Source organism: Cheilinus undulatus, linkage group 7 (genome assembly GCF_018320785.1).
Source record: "Cheilinus undulatus linkage group 7, ASM1832078v1, whole genome shotgun sequence".
NCBI lineage: Eukaryota > Metazoa > Chordata > Actinopteri > Labriformes > Labridae > Cheilinus > Cheilinus undulatus.
The window spans coordinates 53820793-53843538 of record NC_054871.1 but is presented as its reverse complement, the minus strand read 5'-3'; positions in this window follow the sequence as shown (position 1 = coordinate 53843538).

The following is a 22746-nucleotide window of genomic DNA, read 5'->3' as shown; positions in this document are numbered from 1 at the left end:
ATAGACCCAGAGAATGGACCCTGATGGACCCAGAGAATGGACCCTGATAAACCCAGAGAATGGACCCTGATGGACCCAGAGAATGGACCCTGATAAACCCAGAGAATGGACCCTGATGGACCCAGAGAATGGACCCTGATGGACCCAGAGAATGGACCCTGATAAACCCAGAGAATGGACCCTGATGGACCCAGAGAATGGACCCTGATAAACCCAGAGTATGGACCCTGATAGACCCAGAGAATGGACCCTGATGGACCCAGAGAATGGACCCTGATAAACCCAGAGTATGGACCCTGATAGACCCAGAGAATGGACCCTGATGGACCCAGAGAATGGACCCTGATAAACCCAGAGAATGGACCCTGATGGACCCAGAGAATGGACCCTGATAAACCCAGAGAATGGACCCTGATGGACCCAGAGAATGGACCCTGATGGACCCAGAGAATGGACCCTGATAAACCCAGAGAATGGACCCTGATGGACCCAGAGAATGGACCCTGATGGACTCAGAGAATGGACCCTGATAAATCCAGAGAATGGACCCTGATAAACCCAGAGAATGGACCCTGATGGACCCAGAGAATGGACCCTGATAAACCCAGAGTATGGACCCTGATAGACCCAGAGAATGGACCCTGATGGACCCAGAGAATGGACCCTGATAAACCCAGAGAATGGACCCTGATGGACCCAGAGAATGGACCCTGATAAACCCAGAGAATGGACCCTGATGGACCCAGAGAATGGACCCTGATAAACCCAGAGAATGGACCCTGATGGACCCAGAGAATGGACCCTGATGGACCCAGAGAATGGACCCTGATAAACCCAGAGAATGGACCCTGATGGACCCAGAGAATGGACCCTGATGGACCCAGAGAATGGACCCTGATAAACCCAGAGTATGGACCCTGATAAACCCAGAGATTGGACCCTGATGGACCCAGAGAATGGACCCTGATAAACCCAGAGAATGGACCCTGATGGACCCAGAGAATGGACCCTGATAAACCCAGAGAATGGACCCTGATAGACCCAGAGAATGGACCCAGAGAATGGACCCTGATGGACCCAGAGAATGGACCCTGATAAACCCAGAGTATGGACCCTGATAAACCCAGAGAATGGACCCTGAACAACCCAGAGAATGGACCCTGATAGACCCAGAGAATGGACCCTGAACAACCCAGAGAATGGACCCTGATAGACCCAGAGACTGGACCCTGATAGACCCAGAGAATGGACCCTGATGGACCCAGAGAATGGACCCTGATAAACCCAGAGTATGGACCCTGATAAACCCAGAGAATGGACCCTGATGGACCCAGAGAATGGACCCTGATAAACCCAGAGAATGGACCCTGATGGACCCAGAGAATGGACCCTGATAAACCCAGAGTATGGACCCTGATAAACCCAGAGAATGGACCCTGATGGACCCAGAGAATGGACCCTGATAAACCCAGAGAATGGACCCTGATGGACCCAGAGAATGGACCCTGATAAACCCAGAGAATGGACCCTGATAGACCCAGAGAATGGACCCAGAGAATGGACCCTGATGGACCCAGAGAATGGACCCTGATAAACCCAGAGTATGGACCCTGATAAACCCAGAGAATGGACCCTGAACAACCCAGAGAATGGACCCTGATAGACCCAGAGAATGGACCCTGAACAACCCAGAGAATGGACCCTGATAGACCCAGAGACTGGACCCTGATAGACCCAGAGAATGGACCCTGATGGACCCAGAGAATGGACCCTGATAAACCCAGAGTATGGACCCTGATAAACCCAGAGAATGGACTCTGATGGACCCAGAGAATGGACCCTGATAAACCCAGAGAATGGACCCTGATGGACCCAGAGAATGGACCCTGATAAACCCAGAGTATGGACCCTGATAAACCCAGAGAATGGACCCTGAACAACCCAGAGAATGGACCCTGAACAACCCAGAGAATGGACCCTGATAGACCCAGAGACTGGACCCTGATAGACCCAGAGAATGGCCCCATGTGACTCAGTAGATGAACTCTGATGTTCTTCACTTCCTCCTGGTCATCATCCAGGTTATCTTCTGCCTTGTCTATTGTCCTTCGGCCCAGGACGGTTTCACTGGGGGGGGCGGGTCTCTTTAGACGGGGTCTTGCTGGCCAGACTGTTTTCTGCCATCACTTAGCGTGTCCTTGCTCATCTGACTGAACATGGACCGGTCTGATTCTGGTCCAGATGACTGAGAACTGTTCTCTGTTTCTGTTTGTGGACACGGAGCTGCTGCCGATCTCCCAGCAGGCTTTGCCCACGGAGCGCCAAGAACAACAGCCAAGGCCTTGAACATGGAGAGGTCATATCCTGCAGCCTCACTGAGCGTGCATTAGTGCGTTTTAAAGTCTGAGTTTGTGAGTGGATTAGTGCGCCGGAGCATTTACAGGTCAGCGTGGACGTCTGTATGAGCATAGTAGAGAGACGGAGTAAACACGGCTGAGACTCAGAGATCATGACCAGCAAAAGGAGGGAAACTGTGGCTGAAAAAGACCAGACGTCTACAACAAATGTAGCCATGCCACCCTGAATTTAAAGACGGCAGTAGAAACATCAGTAAATAGGAGGGTGGTGATTTTCAGAGATCAGTGAGGAGCTCCAGCTGACCTGACTGGTCAGAACAGATGCTGCTTTTACAGTCGGGGTCAGACTCAGGTTCAGGATGTTGGCTGAGTGTTGCTCTGAGATCCACCTCTCTGCCAGACCCAGTTTCAGTCTTTAGAGTCCTGTAAACCAGAACGTTCATGCAATAACCAAATAGAGAGTTGGAACGGCGGTCCGGACACAGCCGTGGCGTGGACTGACCTCTGCAGACACAGACTCTATGGCTGTTCCACTGATGTTCTAACGTTCTCCTATCAGGAGATGCTCTGATGTGCATGTGAGGAATGCAGCGTGTTGTGGAGCGTGGAGGTCACAGCTTTGGGACGGATTCTTCCTTTAAAACCTTTAAAGCCATCAAACAGGGAGAGAGATGCAGATTTACTCAGTTTCACGTTTCATCAATCATAACTGCAGGACGGCCTCAGCACTGATCCAGGAGGAAGATTTATGTCATAGAGAAAGATTTACTACAGATTTATAGTTTAAGATCTCTGAGCTCATTTACCTCAACATATTTGAAACATTGAGTCTAAATGGAGAGATGTTTTTGTTTTTATTTATTTGATTTAAGGGAAATGTTTGTATGAGAGGTGATCAGACCAGAGTAAAACCTGTTTGATTCTACAGCACTGATCATCAACTGGCGGCCCAGGGGCCAAATCAGGCCCCCAAAAGCTTCCCGTCTGGCCCCCAGAAGATCATTAAATTCAGAAAAGGAGGAGAAGAAATGTGGTTTTAAGAGTATCTTTTGACTTTTAATGTCTGCAGCTGTTAAATCCACCCCAAAAAGAATTAATTATAAAAACAGTTTTAGAATGACTTCACACTGATCTGTTTTCACAGAAATTCACTTGTCAGCCATTAATAGTAAATATTTTAACAATGTGTTAAAACTGGCAAAAATGGCCAGATAAAAGTGGGGAAATGGGTTAAAGAGTGGCAAAAATGACAATAGGCATCCAAATGGGTTGTGGAGTGGAACAAAGGGACAAAGAAAAGGAAAAAAGGGTCAAAAAGTATAGCAAAAATGGGTTAAAAGTGGCAAAAATGGTGAAAAAAGTAATGAAAAGTGGCAAAATATGGATAAGCACTGGCACAAAAGAGATAAGACATGCAAGAAAAGTGGTTTAAAGGGGTTAAAGAATGGCAAAAAAAATTAACTAAAGAGGCAACAAAGGGCAAAATGTATCAAAAATGGGTTGAAAGTGGCAAAACAGTGCAAAAACAGCCAATGCCAAAGTAGTAAAAAGGCAGGAAAGTGGGTGAGTAGCTAGCAAAATGTTGCAGAAATGTCAGAATGAAGCAGTGAAGCAGTGAAAAGTGTGAAATATGAGTTTATACTGGTGCTGAGTCACCTTTGTTGAGGGCCCAGTCTCTGGGATTTTCAGGAGCCAGACTAAGTCTGTGGGTCTACAGCATTATAGATCAGGAAACGCCTAAAAATGTCCTGAGTTTTGAAAGAAAATACAAATACTAATAAAATAATATGCTGATCAGAACAAAATATTGATTTAATTTTTCTTTATTTTGAAGTCTGGCCCCCAGAGACTCACGAAATCCGGCCCTTGTGCAGATGTACTTGATGACCCCTGACCTACACAAGTCAGAGACACACAATACTGGGCAACTTATACTCTAATGATGAAATACTGCTGGAAGAATCCTACACACTGAACAAAATACACTGACAACAACAGGATGTGTGACTTAGACCGAGCATGATTGTACGTTTAACCAACAATGGCCTCAGTGCTGAAAGTTAAGTTTAGAAAAGTCTGAGCAGCTTTAGGAACTGAACTTATAAGCGGACCCATCACTGGAACAGTGCCTCTCTGAATGTTTTAACTCTGGTGTGAACCTGAACAGACAGAAATGTTGATGTTTTTGTGCAGTCAGTGTGCAGAAGTTTGCCGTTTCTGATCAGTAAACGCTGTTTGTGTGTCTAGGACCTTAGGACAGGACCTTAGGTCTAGGACCTTGTGACCTTAGGACAAGGTCATTATCTCCCACAATGCCTCTCTGCAAATACTGAAAAATGAACAGGATTTCTTATTTCTTATTGCAGCAGCAGTAGAATGAAAATCAGTAGTTTGAAGTCAATGAGGCCTAAAAGGGCTTTAGGAGGGAGAGTGTGAGTTTTTGTCTAGACAGTGGAAAACTCTGTCAACACAGTGTGAATCATGAAATTTCAAAACATCATTAAAAATGAGCATCTTTGTCGAATATCATCGTAGCAAGAGAACTGCCGAAGTATGAGCAAAAATACAACAAAAAAGCTCTGAAAGGGCTCTAGGAGGGCCTGGGCATTAATTATTACTAAAACCATGTTAATGTAAATTAACATTTAGATTTTAGATTTTAACGTCTATTTTTGGTTACAAACAACAATTGGATTTTAGATTTTAAAGTCTATAATTTTGGTTATAAAACAACATTTAGATTTTAGATATTAAGTCTATATTTTTGTTTATAAAACAACATTTAGATTTTAGATATTAAAGTCTATATTTTTGTTTATGAAACAGCATTTAGATTTTAGATATTAAGTCTATATTTTTGTTTATAAAACAACATTTAGATTTTAGATATTAAGTCTATATTTTTGTTTATAAAACAACATTTAGATTTTAGATATTAAAGTCTATATTTTTGTTTATAAAACAACATTTAGATTTTAGATATTAAAGTCTATATTTTTGTTTATGAAACAGCATTTAGATTTTAGATATTAAGTCTATATTTTTGTTTATAAAACAACATTTAGATTTTAGATATTAAAGTCTATATTTTTGTTTATAAAACAACATTTAGATTTTAGATAATAAAGTCTATAATTTTGTTTATAAAACAACATTTAGATTTTAGATATTAAAGTCTGTATTTTTGTTTATAAAACAACATTTACATTTTAGATATTAAACTCTATATTTTTGTTTATAAAACAACATTTAGATTTTAGATATTAAACTCTATATTTTTGTTTATGAAACAACATTTAGATTTTAGATATTAAACTCTATATTTTTGTTTATAAAACAACATTTAGATTTTAGATATTAAACACCATATTTTTGTTTATAAAACAACATTCAGATTTTAGATATTAAACTCTATATTTTTGTTTATAAAACAACATTTAGATTTTAGATAATAAAGTCTATAATTTTGTTTATGAAACAACATTTAGATTTTAGATATTAAACTCTATATTTTTGTTTATGAAACAGCATTTAGATTTTAAATAATAAAGTCTATATTTTTGTTTAAAAAACAACATTTAGATTTTAGATATTAAAGTTTATATTGTTGTTTGTAAATTAACATTTAGATTTTAGATTTTAACGTCTATTTTTGGTTATTAACAACATTTGGATTTTAGATATTAAAGTCTGTATTTTTGTTTATGAAACAACATTTACATTTTAGATTTTAACATCTATTTTTGGTTATAAACAACATTTGGATTTTAGATATTAAAGTCTGTATTTTTGTTTATGAAACGACATTTACATTTTGGATGTTAAAGTCTATATTTTTGTTTTTTAAACAACATTTAGATTTTAGATATTAAACTCTATATTTTTGTTTATAAAACAACATATAGATTTTAGACATTAAAGTCTATATTTTTGTTTATAAACAACATTTAGATTTTAGATATTAAATACTATATTGTTGTTTATAAAACAACATTTAGATTTTAGATATTAAAGTCTATATTTTTTGTTTATGAAACAGCATTTAGATTTTAAATAATAAAGTCTATATTTTTGTTTAAAAAACAACATTTAGATTTTAGATATTAAAGTTTATATTGTTGTTTGTAAATTAACATTTAGATTTTAGATTTTAACGTCTATTTTTGGTTATTAACAACATTTGGATTTTAGATATTAAAGTCTGTATTTTTGTTTATGAAACAACATTTACATTTTAGATTTTAACATCTATTTTTGGTTATAAACAACATTTGGATTTTAGATATTAAAGTCTGTATTTTTGTTTATGAAACAACATTTACATTTTGGATGTTAAAGTCTATATTTTTGTTTTTTAAACAACATTTAGATTTTAGATATTTTAAAGTCTGTATTTTTGTTTATGAAACAACATTTAGGTTTTAGATTTTAACGTCTATTTTTGGTTATGAACAACATTTGGATTTTAGATATTAAAGTCTATATTTTTGTTTATAAACAACATTTAGATTTTAGATATTAAAGTCTATATTTTTGTTTATAAAACAACATTTAGATTTTAGATATTAAAGTTTATATTGTTGTTTTTTAAAACAACATTTAGATTTTATATATTAAAGTTTATATTGTTGTATGTAAAACAACATCTAGACTTTAGATATTAAAGTTTATATTGTTGTTTGTAAAACAACATTTAGATTTTAGATAATAAAGTCTATATTTTTGTTAATAAAACAACATTTAGATTTTAGATATTAAACTCTATAATTTTGTTTATAAAACAACATTTAGATTTTAGATATTAAAGTTTATATTGTTGTTTGTAAATTAACACTTAGATTTTAGATTTTAACATCTATTTTTGTTTATTAACAACATTTGGATTTTAGATATTAAAGTCTGTATTTTCGTTTATAAAACAACATTTACATTTTAGATTTTAACGTCTATTTTTGGTTATAAACAACACTTGGATTTTAGATATTAAAGTCTGTATTTTTGTTTATGAAACAACATTTACATTTTGGATGTTAAAGTCTATATTTTTGTTTATAAAACAACATTTAGATTTTAGATGTTAAAGTCTGTATTTTTGTTTATAAAACAACATTTAGATTTTAGATAATAAAGTCTATATTTTTGTTTTTAAATCATTTAGTTTTAAGATGTTAAAGTCTGTATTTTTTTATAAATCAACATTTAGATTTTAGATATTGAAGTCTATATTTTTGTTTATAAAACAACATTTACATTTTAGATAAAGTCTATAATTTTGTTTATGAAACAACATTTAGGTGTTAGATATTAAACTCTATATTTTTGTTTATGAAAAAACATATAGATTTTAGATAATAAAGTCTATATTTTTGTTTATAAAACAACATTTGGATTTTAGATATTAAAGTTTATATTGTTGTTTGTAAATTAACATTTAGATTTTAGATTTTAACGTCTATTTTTGGTTATTAACAAAATTTTGATTTTAGATTTGATGTGTCTATTTTGTTTGTAAAACAACATTTAGATTTTAGATAATAAAGTCTATATTTTTGTTTGTTAAACAAAATTTAGATTTTGGATATTAAAGTCTATATTTTTGTTCATGAAACAACATTAAGATTTTAGATATCAAAGTTTATATTGTTGTTTGTAAAACAACATTTAGATTTTAGATATTAAAGTTTATATTGTTGTTTGTAAAACAACATTTAGATTTTAGATATCAAAGTCTATTTTTTGACACAACATTTAGATTTAAGATATTAAAGTTTAGATTTTTGATTATAAAACAACATTTACATTTTAGATTTTGAAGTCTATTTTTTGACACAACATTTACATTTTAGATTTTGAAGTCTATTTTTTGACACAACATTTAGATTTTAGATATTAAAGTCTATTTTTTGACACAACATTTAGATTTTAGATATTAAAGTTTATATTGTTGTTTATAAAACAACATTTAGATTTTAGATATTAAAGTCTATTTTTTGACACAACATTTAGATTTTAGATATTAAAGTTTAAATTTTTGATTATAAAACAACATTTACATTTTAGATTTTGAAGCCTTTTTTTTGACACAACGTTTAGATTTTAGATATTAAAGTCTATTTTTTGACACATTTAGATTTTAGATATTAAAGTTTATATTGTTGTTTGTAAAACAACATTTAGATTTTAGATATTAAAGTCTATTTTTTGACACAACATTTAGATTTTAGATATTAAAGTTTATATTTTTGTTTATAAAACAACATTTACATTTTAGATTTTGAAGCCTTTTTTTGACACAACATTTAGATTTCAGATATTAAAGTTTCTTTTGTTGTTTATGAAACATTTAGATTTTAGATATTAAAGTCTATATTTTTGTTTATGAAACAACATTTAGACCTATATTTAAACAAATCTGTGTGTTTTTATTATGACCTGGTCAGTCAGATTTTCTGAGATGTGATTTCTGTTCAGCCCTAATGTCATCCGCCTGTTTCTGAGCGTTAAAGTTCTTTTCTGGTTAAATGACCTCTGACCTCTTACCTGTGTCTCTCCTGTCAGTGGGGACATTTCCCACTCACTTCCTGTCTGTCTTTACCCCTTGTCCTTAGAGAAAACCTGTGAGGTTAAATCAGCAGCTGGAAAACGTCTCTGTGCCTCTGTGTGTGCTGAAAACATCACAACCCCTCTTCTTTATTTATGGTCCTCTGCCAGCCTCCAAGATTCAGTCCGCTTATGCAACCACAACCTGTTCACAACACGGATCCCAAGGTTCCTGGTCCCAACAAAAACACAGAGTACACACAGTTCATCAGAGCCAGAGCCAAACAGTGATTAAAGTCAACGTTCCAGCTCTGAACACTCCGTTACTACATCAGCTTCACGAGTTTATCAGGTTCTCTTTACAGGAACAACAGAACTTCACCGCTTTAAGCTCTGAACACTCCGTTACTACATCAGCTTCACCAGTTCATCAGGTTCTCTTTAGAGGAACAACAGAACTTCAGAGAAGAGCCCATAAAGGATTTTGATTTCATGAGGATGTAAACTTAGAGTTTTCTTTAAAGGGGAAGTTCTGGACTGTCGTTGAACCCACACTACTGGGTGTAGAGACCTGGGTGTTAGACCAGGACTGAACTGGTTCTGATGTCCCAACAGTGTTTTATTAAACTTAGACCCCAATGTCACAGACCAAGACCCTAGGGCAGACCAGGAACTAGTCATGGTTCTTGTCATGGTTCTAGTCATGAATCCAAAAAAGGTTCCAATCATGGTTCTAGAAATGGTTCTAGTCATGGTTCTAGTCATGGTTCCAGTCATGGTTCCTGTCATGGTTCTAGTCATGGATCCAGACATGGTTCTGGTCACGATTCTAGTCATGGTTCCAGTCATGGTTCTAGTCATGGTTCCAGTCATGGTTCCTGTCATGGTTCTAGTCATGGTTCCAGTCATGGTTCTAGTCATTGTTCCAGTCATGGTTCTAGTCATGGGTCCAGTCATGGTTCTAGTCATGGTTCCAGTCATGGTTCCAGTCATGGTTCTAGTCATGGTTTTAGTCATTGTTCCAGTCATGGTTCTAGTCATGGTTCCTGTCATGGTTCCTGTCATGGGTCCAGTCATGGTTCTAGTCATGAATCCAAAAAAGGTTCCAATCATGGTTCTAGTAATGGTTCTAGTCATGGTTCTAGTCATGGTTCTAGTCATGGATCCAGACATGGTTCTGGTCACGATTCTAGTCATGGTTCCAGTCATGGTTCTAGTCATGGTTCCAGTCATGGTTCCTGTCATGGTTCTAGTCATGGTTCCAGTCATGGTTCTAGTCATTGTTCTAGTCATGGTTCTAGTCATGGGTCCAGTCATGGTTCTAGTCATGGTTCCAGTCATGGTTCCAGTCATGGTTCTAGTCATGGTTTTAGTCATTGTTCCAGTCATGGTTCTAGTCATGGTTCCTGTCATGGTTCCTGTCATGGGTCCAGTCATGGTTCTAGTCATGATTCTTGTCATGGTTCTAGTCATGGTTCTAGTCATGGTTCCAGTCAAGGTTGCAGTATTGGTTCCAGTCATGGTTCTAGTCGTGGTTCCAGTCTTTTTTCTTGTCATGGCTCCAGTCATGGTTGTAGTCATGGTTCGAGTGATGGTTCTAGTCATGGTTCCTGTCATGATTTCTGTCATGGATCCAGACTGGTTCTAGTCACAATTCTAGTCATGGTTCTAGTCGTGGTTCTAGTCATTGTACCAGTCATGATTCTAGTCATGGTTCCAGTCATGGTTCTAGTCATGGTTCCAGTCATGGTTCTAGTCATGTTTCCAGTCAAGGTTCTTGTCATAGTTCCAGTCATTGATCTTGTCATAGTTCCAGTCATTGATCTTGTCATGGTTCCAGTCATTGTCTTAGTCATGGTTCCAGTCATGGTTCTAGTCATGGTTGCAGTCATGGTTGTAGTCACGGTTCCAGTCATGGTTCTCATCTCCGTTCTCGTCATGGTTCTTCTCATGGTTCTTGTCATTGTTCTAGTCATGTTCTAGTCATGGTTGTACTCATGGTTCCAGTCATGGTTCTTTTCCTGGTTCTAGTCGTGGTTGCAATTATGGTCCTAGTCATGGGTTTTCTCGTGGTTCTTGTTATTTGGTTCCAGTCATGGTTCTAGTCGTGGTTCCAGTCTTTTTTCTTGTCATGGCTCCAGTCTTGTCATGGTTGTAGTCATGGTTGTAGTCATGGTTGTACTCATGGTTTTAGTCATGGTTCTAGTCATGGTTCTTGTCATGATTGTAGTCATGGTTCTCGTCATGGTTGTACTCATGGTTTTAGTCATGGTTCCAGTCATGGTTCTTGTCATGATTGTAGTCATGGTTCTCGTCATGGTTGTACTCATGGTTTTAGTCATGGTTCCAGTCATGGTTCTTGTCATGGTTGTAGTCATGGTTGTACTCATGGTTTTAGTCATGGTTCCAGTCATGGTTCTTGTCATGGTTGTAGTCATGGTTGTAGTCATGGTTGTACTCATGGTTCTAGTCGTGGTTCCAGTCATGGTTCTTTTCATTTTTCCAGTCATGGTTCTTGTCATGGTTGTAGTCATGGTTGTAGCCATGGTTGTACTCATGGTTTTAGTCATGGTTCCAGTCATGGTTCTTGTCATGGTTGTAGTCATGGTTGTAGTCATGGTTGTACTCATGGTTTTAGTCATGGTTCCAGTCATGGTTCTTGTCATGGTTGTAGTCATGGTTGTAGTCATGGTTGTACTCATGGTTCTAGTCGTGGTTCCAGTCATGGTTCTTTTCATTTTTCCAGTCATGGTTCTTGTCATGGTTGTAGTCATGGTTGTAGCCATGGTTGTACTCATGGTTTTAGTCATGGTTCCAGTCATGGTTCTTGTCATGGTTGTAGTCATGGTTGTAGTCATGGTTGTACTCATGGTTTTAGTCATGGTTCCAGTCATGGTTCTTGTCATGGTTGTAGTCATGGTTGTAGTCATGGTTGTACTCATGGTTCTAGTCGTGGTTCCAGTCATGGTTCTTTTCATTTTTCCAGTCATGGTTCTTGTCATGGTTGTAGTCATGGTTGTAGCCATGGTTGTACTCATGGTTGTAGTCATGGTTCCAGTCATGGTTCTAGAGAACATGTTAAAAGAGCTTCTTTTCTCTCTTTGATTAAGATCAAACCCTAAAATATCCCTTTTCTTCAGCAGACTCTCAGTTCTCCTGATAATGAGTCTGAGTGGCAGAGGGAACAGAGTGGGGTTATTTAAGCCCTAGAAGTAAAACGGGGGGGTCTCTTCTTTAGCGAGTATACCTTCTGCTTTTACTGGGGGTTTGATGGTAGCAACATAACTCAAAACAGTAAGGGCAAAGCCATTTCTGCCATTGTGACGCATCCCCTCTTCTTTGAACAACAGTCTGTAAACATCTGGGAGGTGAAGAGACCTGTTGATCGGAGAGGAATGTTGTCCCATTCTTGTCTGATCGAGGATTCTAGCTGCTCAACAGTCTTGGGTCTTTTTTGCTGATGCTCCAAATGCTTCTATTGGTGAAAGATCTGCCAGCAGGCTGGATCCTGTTTGGTCCAGAGACGACGGCGGTGTTGTATTTTCCATGCTGGAGAAGTGGTCATGATGCATATGGGTGTGGCCATGCCCGAGCATACTCCACATACCCACTGTGACTTCATAGCAGTAGATCTTTAGGAGCGTTTAAAGACTGAAATGATGACATCATCATGACATCATATTTATTTTTATGTGGAAATTAAAAGAGCAGAGCTGATGTCCAAAGGCCTCGTTCTGTTATTTCTGGTGTTTTTGGTGTCCGTTCCTCGTCCAACCTTCTTCAAAGACTCGTTTTATTTATTTCTTCTGTTTCTGTGTATTTTTACAAACAGAACACGTTCAGACTGAGTTAGCACACAGACGATGTGCAGCTGTTCTCCCAGGGCATCAAAGGACAGCAAACAGGCTCCTCAGACCTGACCCGTATGCCCACCACAGCCTGGAGTCCTACGGGTCTACGGGTCTGTGATGGGGATGATTATACTCTTTAAAACCAGAGCAGACAAGTTATCAAGAATCCAGCAGACTTCATCTCTGTCATTATTAGAAACCAGATAAACCCACAGTCTTTGCCTTATGGTCACTGTCCTTGGTTGGCAATTTTGGAAAAGTGGTGGAACCAGCGAGAAACAAGGGTTTCCCTCACTCTTAGCTGGTTCCACCACTTTTCCAAAGTTGCAAACTATGGTCAACTATTGGCCCCCACGTCTCTTCATTGTGAAGCATCGAGAAGGTGTTGGTGCCGAGGTTCTCACTGATACTGGCACTTAGAGGTTTGGTTTCTTCTTTAAGCAGAAAGTCAACCCGCACCTCTCTAGCGACCAGAGCCGTTTTCTGGACCAGAACTTAAAATGCTGACCATCTGGTTCCTATCCCAACCCCCTACGGAGTAGGGCTAAGCTTTCTGAAAGGAATATCTAACTGGCCTAATTTGGACTCTAATTGCTGACTCATCACGCCGCTGCCACACTTAAAGTCAACCAACTCACATGTCAGGTTTTAATTTCTCATGTCTGGTGTGTTGACATCAGGATTTTATTAGCTTTGAGTAAGTAACAGGAAAAAGTGATTTGTTGGGATAGTAAAGTTAGCTAGTAAAGTTAACTTTGGCTAGCAGAGTTAACTTTAGCTGGTTCAGGTAACTTTGGCTAGCCTAACTAACTTTAGATGGTTTAGTTATCTTTAGCTAGTCTAGTTAACTTTAGCTAGCTCAGTTAACTTTGGCTAGCCTAGCTAACTTTAGATGGTTTAGTTATCTTTAGCTAGTCTAGTTAACTTTAGCTAGCTCAGTTAACTTTGGCTAGCCTAGCTAACTTTGGCTAGCCAAGGTAACTTTAGCTGGTTTAGGTAACTTTGGCTAGTCTAGTTTACTCTGGCTAATTTAGTTAACTTTGGCTAGCCCAGTTCACTTCAGCTGGTTTAGTTAACTCTGGCTAGCCTTTTTAACTTTGGCTAGCCTAGTTAACGTGGCTGGTTTAGTTAACTTTCGCTAGCCTAGTTAGCTTTAGCTGGTCTAGTTAACTTTGTTCTAGCCTTTTTAACTTTGGGTAGCCCAGTTAACTTAGCTGGTTTAGTTAACTTTGGCTAGCCTAGTTTACTTTGGCTAGGCTAGTCAACTTTGGCTGGTTCAGGTGACTTTGGCTAGCCAAGTTAACTTTGGCTAGGCTAGTTAACTTTGGCTGGTTCAGTTATCTTTGGCTAGCCTAGTTAACTCTGGCTAGGCTAGTCAACTTTAGCTGGTTTAGTTGACTTTGGCTAGCCTAGTTAACTTTGGCTAGGCTAGTTAACTTTGGCTGGTTCAGTTATCTTTGGCTAGCCTAGTTAACTTTGGCTAGGCTAGTTAACTTTGGCTGGTTCAGTTATCTTTGGCTAGCCTAGTTAACTCTGGCTAGACTAGTCAACTTTAGATGGTTTAGTTGACTTTGGCTAGCCTAGTTAACTCTGGCTAGGCTAGTCAACTTTAGCTGGTTTAGTTGACTTTGGCTAGCCTAGTAAACTTTGGCTAGGCTAGTCAACTTTGGCTGATTCAGTTAACTTTGGCTAGCCTAGTTACCTCTGGCTAGTCTACTTAACTCTGGCTAGTCTAGTTAATTTCACCTGGTCTAGTTAACTTTGGCTACTCTAGTTAACTTTAGCTGGTTTAGTTAACTTTGGCTAGCCTAGTTAACTTTAGCTGGTTTAGGTAACTTTGGCTAGCCTAGTTAACTTTAGCTGGTTTAAGTAACTTTGGCTGGCCTAGATAACTTTAGCTGGTTTAGGTAACTGTGGCTAGCCTAGTTAACTTTAGCTGGTTTAGGTAATTTTGGCTAGCCTAGTTAACTTTAGCTGGTTTAGTTATCTTCAGCTAGTCTACTTAACTCTGGCTAGTCTAGTTAATTTCACCTGGTCTAGTTAACTTTGGCTACTCTAGTTAACTTTAGCTGGTTTAGTTAACTCTGGCTAGCCTAGTTAACTATAGCTGGTTTAGGTAACTTTGGCTAGCCTAGTTAACTTTAGCTGGTTTAGGTAACTTTGGCTAGCCTAGTTAACTTTAGCTGGTTTAGTTATCTTCAGCTAGTCTACTTAACTCTGGCTAGTCTAGTTAATTTCACCTGGTCTAGTTAACTTTGGCTACTCTAGTTAACTATAGCTGGTTTAGGTAACTTTGGCTAGCCTAGATAACTTTAGCTGGTTTAGGTAACTTTGGCTACTCTAGGTAACTCTGGCTAGCCTAGTTAACTCTGGCTAGCCTAGTTAACTCTGGCTGACCTAGTTAACTTTGGCTAGCCTACCTAACTTTAGCTGGTTTAGTTAACTTTGGCTACTCTAGGTAACTCTGGCTAGCCTAGTTAACTCTGGCTAGCCTAGTTAACTCTGGCTGACCTGGTTAACTTTGGCTAGCTTACCTAACTTTAACTGGTTTAGTTAACTTTGGCTAGCCTAGTTAACTTTAGCTGGTTTAGGTAACTTTGGCTAGCCTAGTTAACTTTAGCTGGTTTAGGTAACTTTGGCTAGCCTAGTTAACTTTAGCTGGTTTAGGTAACTTTGGCTACTCTAGGTAACCCTGGCTAGCCTAGTTAACTCTGGCTAGTCTAGTTAACTCTGGCTAGTCTAGTTAATTTCACCTGGTCTAGTTAACTTTGGCTACTCTAGTTAACTTTAGCTGGTTTAGTTAACTTTGGCTAGCCTAGTTAACTATAGCTGGTTTAGGTAACTTTGGCTAGCCTAGATAACTTTAGCTGGTTTAGGTAACTTTGGCTACTCTAGGTAACTCTGGCTAGCCTAGTTAACTCTGGCTAGCCTAGTTAACTCTGGCTGACCTAGTTAACTTTGGCTAGCCTACCTAACGTTAGCTGGTTTAGTTAACTTTGGCTACTCTAGGTAACTCTGGCTAGCCTAGTTAACTCTGGCTAGCCTAGTTAACTCTGGCTGACCTAGTTAACTTTGGCTAGCCTACCTAACTTTAGCTGGTTTAGTTAACTTTGGCTACTCTAGGTAACTCTGGCTAGCCTCGTTAACTCTGGCTAGCCTAGTTAACTCTGGCTGACCTAGTTAACTTTGGCTAGCCTACCTAACTTTAGCTGGTTTAGTTTACTTTGGCTAGCCAAGTTAACTTTAACTGGTTTAGTTAACTTTGGCTAGCCTAGTTAACTTTGGCTAGGCTAGTCAACTTTGGCTGGTTCAGTTGACTTTGGCTAGCCTAGTTAACTTTAGCTGGTTAAGTTAACTTTGGCTAGCCTAGTTAACTTTGGCTAGGCTAGTCAATTTTGGCTGGTTCAGTTTACTTTGGCTAGCCTAGTTAACTTTAGCTGGTTTAGGTAACTTTGGCTAGCCTAGTTAACTTTAGCTGGTTAAGGTAACTTTGGCTAGCCTAGTTAACTTTAGCTGGTTTAGTTATCTTGGGCTAGTCTAGTTAACTCTGGTTATCCTAGTTAACTTTTGGCTTGTCTAGTTTACTCTGGCTAGCATTGTAAACTGTGTCTAGCCAAGCTATCTCTGGCTTGTCTAGTTCACTTTGGCTAGCCTAGTTAACTTTAGTTGGTCTATTTAACTCTGGCTAGCCCAGTTAACTCTGACTAGTTTAGTTTACTCTGGCTAGCCTAGTTAACTTTGGCTAGTCTGATTAAGTTTTGCTGGCCTAGTTAACTCTGGCTAGTCCAGTTAACTTTGGCTAGTCTAATTAACTTTAGCTGGTTTAGTTAACTCTGGCTGGTCTAGTTAACTTTGGCTAGCCTAGTTACCTCTGGCTAGTCCAGTTAACTTTGGCTAGCCTAGTTAACTCCAGCTAGTCCAGTTAACTTTGGCTAGCCTAGTTAACTTTAGCTGGTTTAGTTAACTCTGGCTGGTCTAGTTAACTTTGGCTAGCCTAGTTACCTCTGGCTAGTCCAGTTAACTTTGGCTAGCCTAGTTAACTCCAGCTAGTCCAGTTAACTTTGGCTAGCCTAGTTACCTCTGGCTAGTCCAGTTAACTTTGGCTAGCCTAGTTAACTCCAGCTAGTCCAGTTAACTTCGGCTAGCCTAGATAACTCCAGCTAATCCAGTTAACTTTGGCTAGCCTATTTAACTTTAGCTGGTTTAGTTAACTCTGGCTGGTCTAGTTAACTTTGGCTAGCCTAGTTAACTCTGGCTAGTTTAGTTAACTCCAGCTAGCCTAGTTAACTCTGGCTAGTCTAATTAACTTTGGCTAGCCTAGTTTACTCTGGCTAGTCTAGTTAACTTTGGCTAGTCCAGTTAACTTTGGCTAGCCTAGTTAACTTTAGCTAGCCTAGTTAACTCTGGCTAGTCTAGTTAACTTTGGCTAGTCCAGTTAACTTTGGCTAGCCTAGTTAACTTTAGCTGGTTTAGTTTACTCTGGCTAGTCTAGTTAACTTTGGCTGGTCTAGTTAACTCTGGCTAGCCTAGTTAACTTTGGCTAGCCTAGTTAACTTTGGCTAGCCTAGTCAACCTTGGCTAGTGTAATTAACTTTGGCTAGCCTAGTCAACCTTGGCTAGTGTAATTAACTTTGGCTAGCCTAGTCAACCTTGGCTAGTGTAATTAACTTTTGCTGGCCTAGTTAACTTTGGCTAGTCTAATTAACTTTGGCTAGCCTAGTCAACCTTGGCTAATGTAATTAACTTTTGCTGGCCTAGTTAACTCTGGCTAGTCTAGTTAACTTTGGCTAGCCTAAATAACTATTGCTGGCCTAGTTAACTCTGGCTAGTCTAGTTAACTCTGGCTAGTCTAGTTAACTCTGGCTAGTCTAGTTAACTCTGGCTAGCTAACACGTTCAACTACGAGCATATTATGGCAGCAGGAACATGATGTACAAAGTGGGGCCCCTCAACTCAGACAACAACTTCATTTGTTTTGACAGTGAAGCCTCTTAGCGGGCGGCTAACTGTGCTCCTTCATTCTTATGAGCATGTAGAGATGCCAAACCAGAGACAAGATGGATGGGCTTTTGTTAGAATCAGAGGAAGGACAGAGATATAAGCTGACGTAAGATCGACACTGAAGACGGTCGTTAAAGCAGAGCATGGATCCACGGACTGACGTGGCATCACCTTGAGTCTGCAAATGTGCCATCGAAACAACGTATCGTCTCTTCAGATGGTTTCTCTCTCTGATCGTGTCCCTTGTGTTTGACCAGTGATAATGCTCCTTCTAGGCCTGACCTCTGACCTCACAAACCTAAACCAGGTGTGTTTGGTTTGAGAGAGGAGGAGGAGGAGGTGTGAACGAAAACTCCAGTCTGAGCTGAGTGACGGCCCTGCACTCCACTTGATACCTCTGAGCTGACAGGGGAGCCTCGTCTCGAATTCTCTGCCCGGCAGGACACGTGCTAGTCCACATGTCCCATCCAGGAGACGAAAGGTCCCTCACCGTAGCAGGCTTACCCTCCTGGATCATACAGACCAGAATCCCCAACATCACTGAACACATCAGGACAAAAAAGGAAAATACACAGAGAACCAAATAAGAGAACACATGGAGGACCAAATAAGAGAACACATGGAGGACCAAATAAGAGAACACATGGAGGACCAAATAAGAGAACACATGGAGGACCAAATAAGAGAACACATGGAGGACCAAATAAGAGAACACATGGAGGACCAAATAAGAGAACACATGGAGGACCAAATAAGAGAACACATGGAGGACCAAATAAGAGAACACATGGAGGACCAAATAAGAGAACACATGGAGGACCAAATAAGAGAACACATGGAGGACCAAATAAGAGAACACATGGAGGACTAAATAAGAGAACACATGGAGGACCAAATAAGAGAACACATGGAGGACCAAATAAGAGAACATGGAGGACCAAATAAGAGAACACATGGAGGACCAAATAAGAGAACACATGGAGGACTAAATAAGAGAACACATGGAGGACCAAATAAGAGAACACATGGAGGACCAAATAAGAGAACATGGAGGACCAAATAAGAGAACACATGGAGGACCAAATAAGAGAACACATGGAGGACCAAATAAGAGAACACATGGAGGACCAAATAAGAGAACATGGAGGACCAAATAAGAGAACACATGGAGGACCAAATAAGAGAACACATGGAGGACCAAATAAGAGAACACATGGAGGACCAAATAAGAGAACACATGGAGGACCAAATAAGAGAACATGGAGGACCAAATAAGAGAACACATGGAGGACCAAATAAGAGAACACATGGAGGACCAAATAAGAGAACATGGAGGACCAAATAAGAGAACACATGGAGGACCAAATAAGAGAACATGGAGGAACAAATAAGAGAACACATGGAGGACCAAATAAGAGAACACATGGAGGACCAAATAAGAGAACACACTGAGGACCAAATAAGAGAACACATGGAGAACCAAATAAGAGAACACATGGAGGACCAAATAAGAGAACACATGGAGGACCAAATAAGAGAACACACGGAGGACCAAATAAGAGAACACATGGAGGACCAAATAAGAGAACATGGAGGACCAAAAAAGAGAACACACGGAGGACCAAATAAGAGAACACATGGAGGACCAAATAAGAGAACACATGGAGGACCAAATAAGAGAACACATGGAGGACCAAATAAGAGAACATGGAGAACCAAATAAGAGAACACATGGAGGACCAAATAAGAGAACATGGAGGACCAAATAAGAGAACACATGGAGGACCAAATAAGAGAACACATGGAGAACCAAATAAGAGAACACATGGAGGACCAAATAAGAGAACACATGGAGGACCAAATAAGAGAACACATGGAGGACCAAATAAGAGAACACATGGAGGACCAAATAAGAGAACACATGGAGGACCAAATAAGAGAACATGGAGAACCAAATAAGAGAACACATGGAGGACCAAATAAGAGAACACATGGAGGACCAAAAAAGAGAGAACACATGGAGGACCAAATAAGAGAACATGGAGAACCAAATAAGAGAACACATGGAGGACCAAATAAGAGAACATGGAGGACCAAATAAGAGAACACATGGAGGACCAAATAAGAGAACACATGGAGGACCAAATAAGAGAACATGGAGGACCAAATAAGAGACACATGGAGGACCAAATAAGAGAACACACTGAGGACCAAATAAGAGAACACACTGAGGACCAAATAAGAGAACACACTGAGGACCAAATAAGAGAACATGGAGGACCAAATAAGAGAACACATGGAGGACCAAATAAGAGAACACATGGAGGACCAAATAAGAGAACACATGGAGGACTAAATAAGAGAACACACTGAGGACCAAATAAGAGAACACATGGAGAACCAAATAAGAGAACACATGGAGGACCAAATAAGAGAACATGGAGGACCAAATAAGAGAACACATGGAGGACCAAATAAGAGAACACATGGAGGACCAAATAAGAGAACACATGGAGGACCAAATAAGAGAACACATGGAGGACTAAATAAGAGAACACACTGAGGACCAAATAAGAGAACACATGGAGAACCAAATAAGAGAACACATGGAGGACCAAATAAGAGAACACATGGAGGACCAAATAAGAGAACACATGGAGGACCAAATAAGAGAACATGGAGGACCAAATAAGAGAACACATGGAGGACCAAATAAGAGAACATGGAGGACCAAATAAGAGAACACATGGAGGACCAAATAAGAGAACACATGGAGGACTAAATAAGAGAACACACTGAGGACCAAATAAGAGAACACATGGAGAACCAAATAAGAGAACACATGGAGGACCAAATAAGAGAACACATGGAAGACCAAATAAGAGAACACATGGAGAACCAAATAGGAGAACACATGGAGGACCAAATAAGAGAACACATGGAGGACTAAATAAGAGAACACATGGAGGACCAAATAAGAGAACACATGGAGAACCAAATAAGAGAACACATGGAGGACCAAATAAGAGAACACATGGAGGACCAAATAAGAGAACACATGGAGGACCAAATAAGAGAACACATGGAGGACCAAATAAGAGAACACATGGAGGACCAAATAAGAGAACACATGGAGGACCAAATAAGAGAACACATGGAGGACCAAATAAGAGAACACATGGAGAACCAATGAAGAGAACACATGGAGGACCAAATAAGAGAACACATGTAGGACCAAATAAGAGAACATGGAGAACCAAATAAGAGATCACATGAAGAACCAAATAAGAGAACACATGGAGAACCCATTTGAGAACACATGGAAGACCAATGAAGAGAACACATGGAGGACCAAATAAGAGAACATGGAGAACCAAATAAGAGAACATGGAGAACCAAATAAGAGAACACATGGAGAACCAAATAAGAGAACACATGGAGAACCAAATAAGAGAACATGGAGGACCAAATAAGAGAACACATGGAGGACCAAATAAGAGAACATGGAGAACCAAATAAGAGAACACATGTAGGACCAAATAAGAGAACATGGAGGACCAAATAAGAGAACACATGGAGGACCAAATAAGAGAACATGGAGGACCAAATAAGAGAACACATGGAGGACCAAATAAGAGAACATGGAGAACCAAATAAGAGAACACATGGAGAACCAAATAAGAGAACACATGGAGAACCAAATAAGAGAACACATGTAGGACCAAATAAGAGAACCACATGGAGAACCAAATAAGAGAACACATGGAGGACCAAATAAGAGAACATGGAGAACCAAATAAGAGAACACATGGAGAACCAAATAAGAGAACATGGAGAACCAAATAAGAGAACACATGGAGAACCAAATAAGAGAACACATGGAGAACCAAATAAGAGAACATGGAGAACCAAATAACAGAACACATGGAGGACCAAATAAGAGAACATGGAGGACCAAATAAGAGAACACATGGAGGACCAAATAAGAGAACATGGAGAACCAAATAAGAGAACACATGGAGGACCAAATAAGAGAACACATGGAGAACCAAATAAGAGAACATGGAGAACCAAATAAGAGAACACATGGAGAACCAAATAAGAGAACACATGGAGAACCAAATAAGAGAACACATGGAGGACCAAATAAGAGAACACATGGAGGACTAAATAAGAGAACACACTGAGGACCAAATAAGAGAACACATGGAGGACCAAATAAGAGAACACATGGAGGACTAAATAAGAGAACACATGGAGAACCAAATAAGAGAACACATGGAGAACCAAATAAGAGAACACATGGAGGACCAAATAAGAGAACACATGGAGGACCAAATAAGAGAACACATGGAGGACCAAATAAGAGAACACATGGAGAACCAAATAAGAGAACACATGGAGGACCAAATAAGAGAACACATGGAGGACCAAATAAGAGAACACATGGAGGACCAAATAAGAGAACACATGGAGGACCAAATAAGAGAACACATGGAGGACAAAATAAGAGAACACATGGAGAACCAAATAAGAGAACACATGGAGAACCAAATAAGAGAACACATGGAGGACTAAATAAGAGAACACACTGAGGACCAAATAAGAGAACACACGGAGGACCAAATAAGAGAACACATGGAGGACCAAATAAGAGAACACATGGAGAACCAAATAAGAGAACACATGGAGAACCAAATAAGAGAACACATGGAGGACCAAATAAGAGAACACATGGAGGACTAAATAAGAGAACACACTGAGGACCAAATAAGAGAACACATGGAGGACCAAATAAGAGAACACATGGAGGACCAAATAAGAGAACACATGGAGAACCAAATAAGAGAACACATGGAGAACCAAATAAGAGAACACATGGAGGACCAAATATGAGAACACATGGAGGACTAAATAAGAGAACACACTGAGGACCAAATAAGAGAACACATGGAGAACCAAATAAGAGAACACATGGAGGACCAAATAAGAGAACA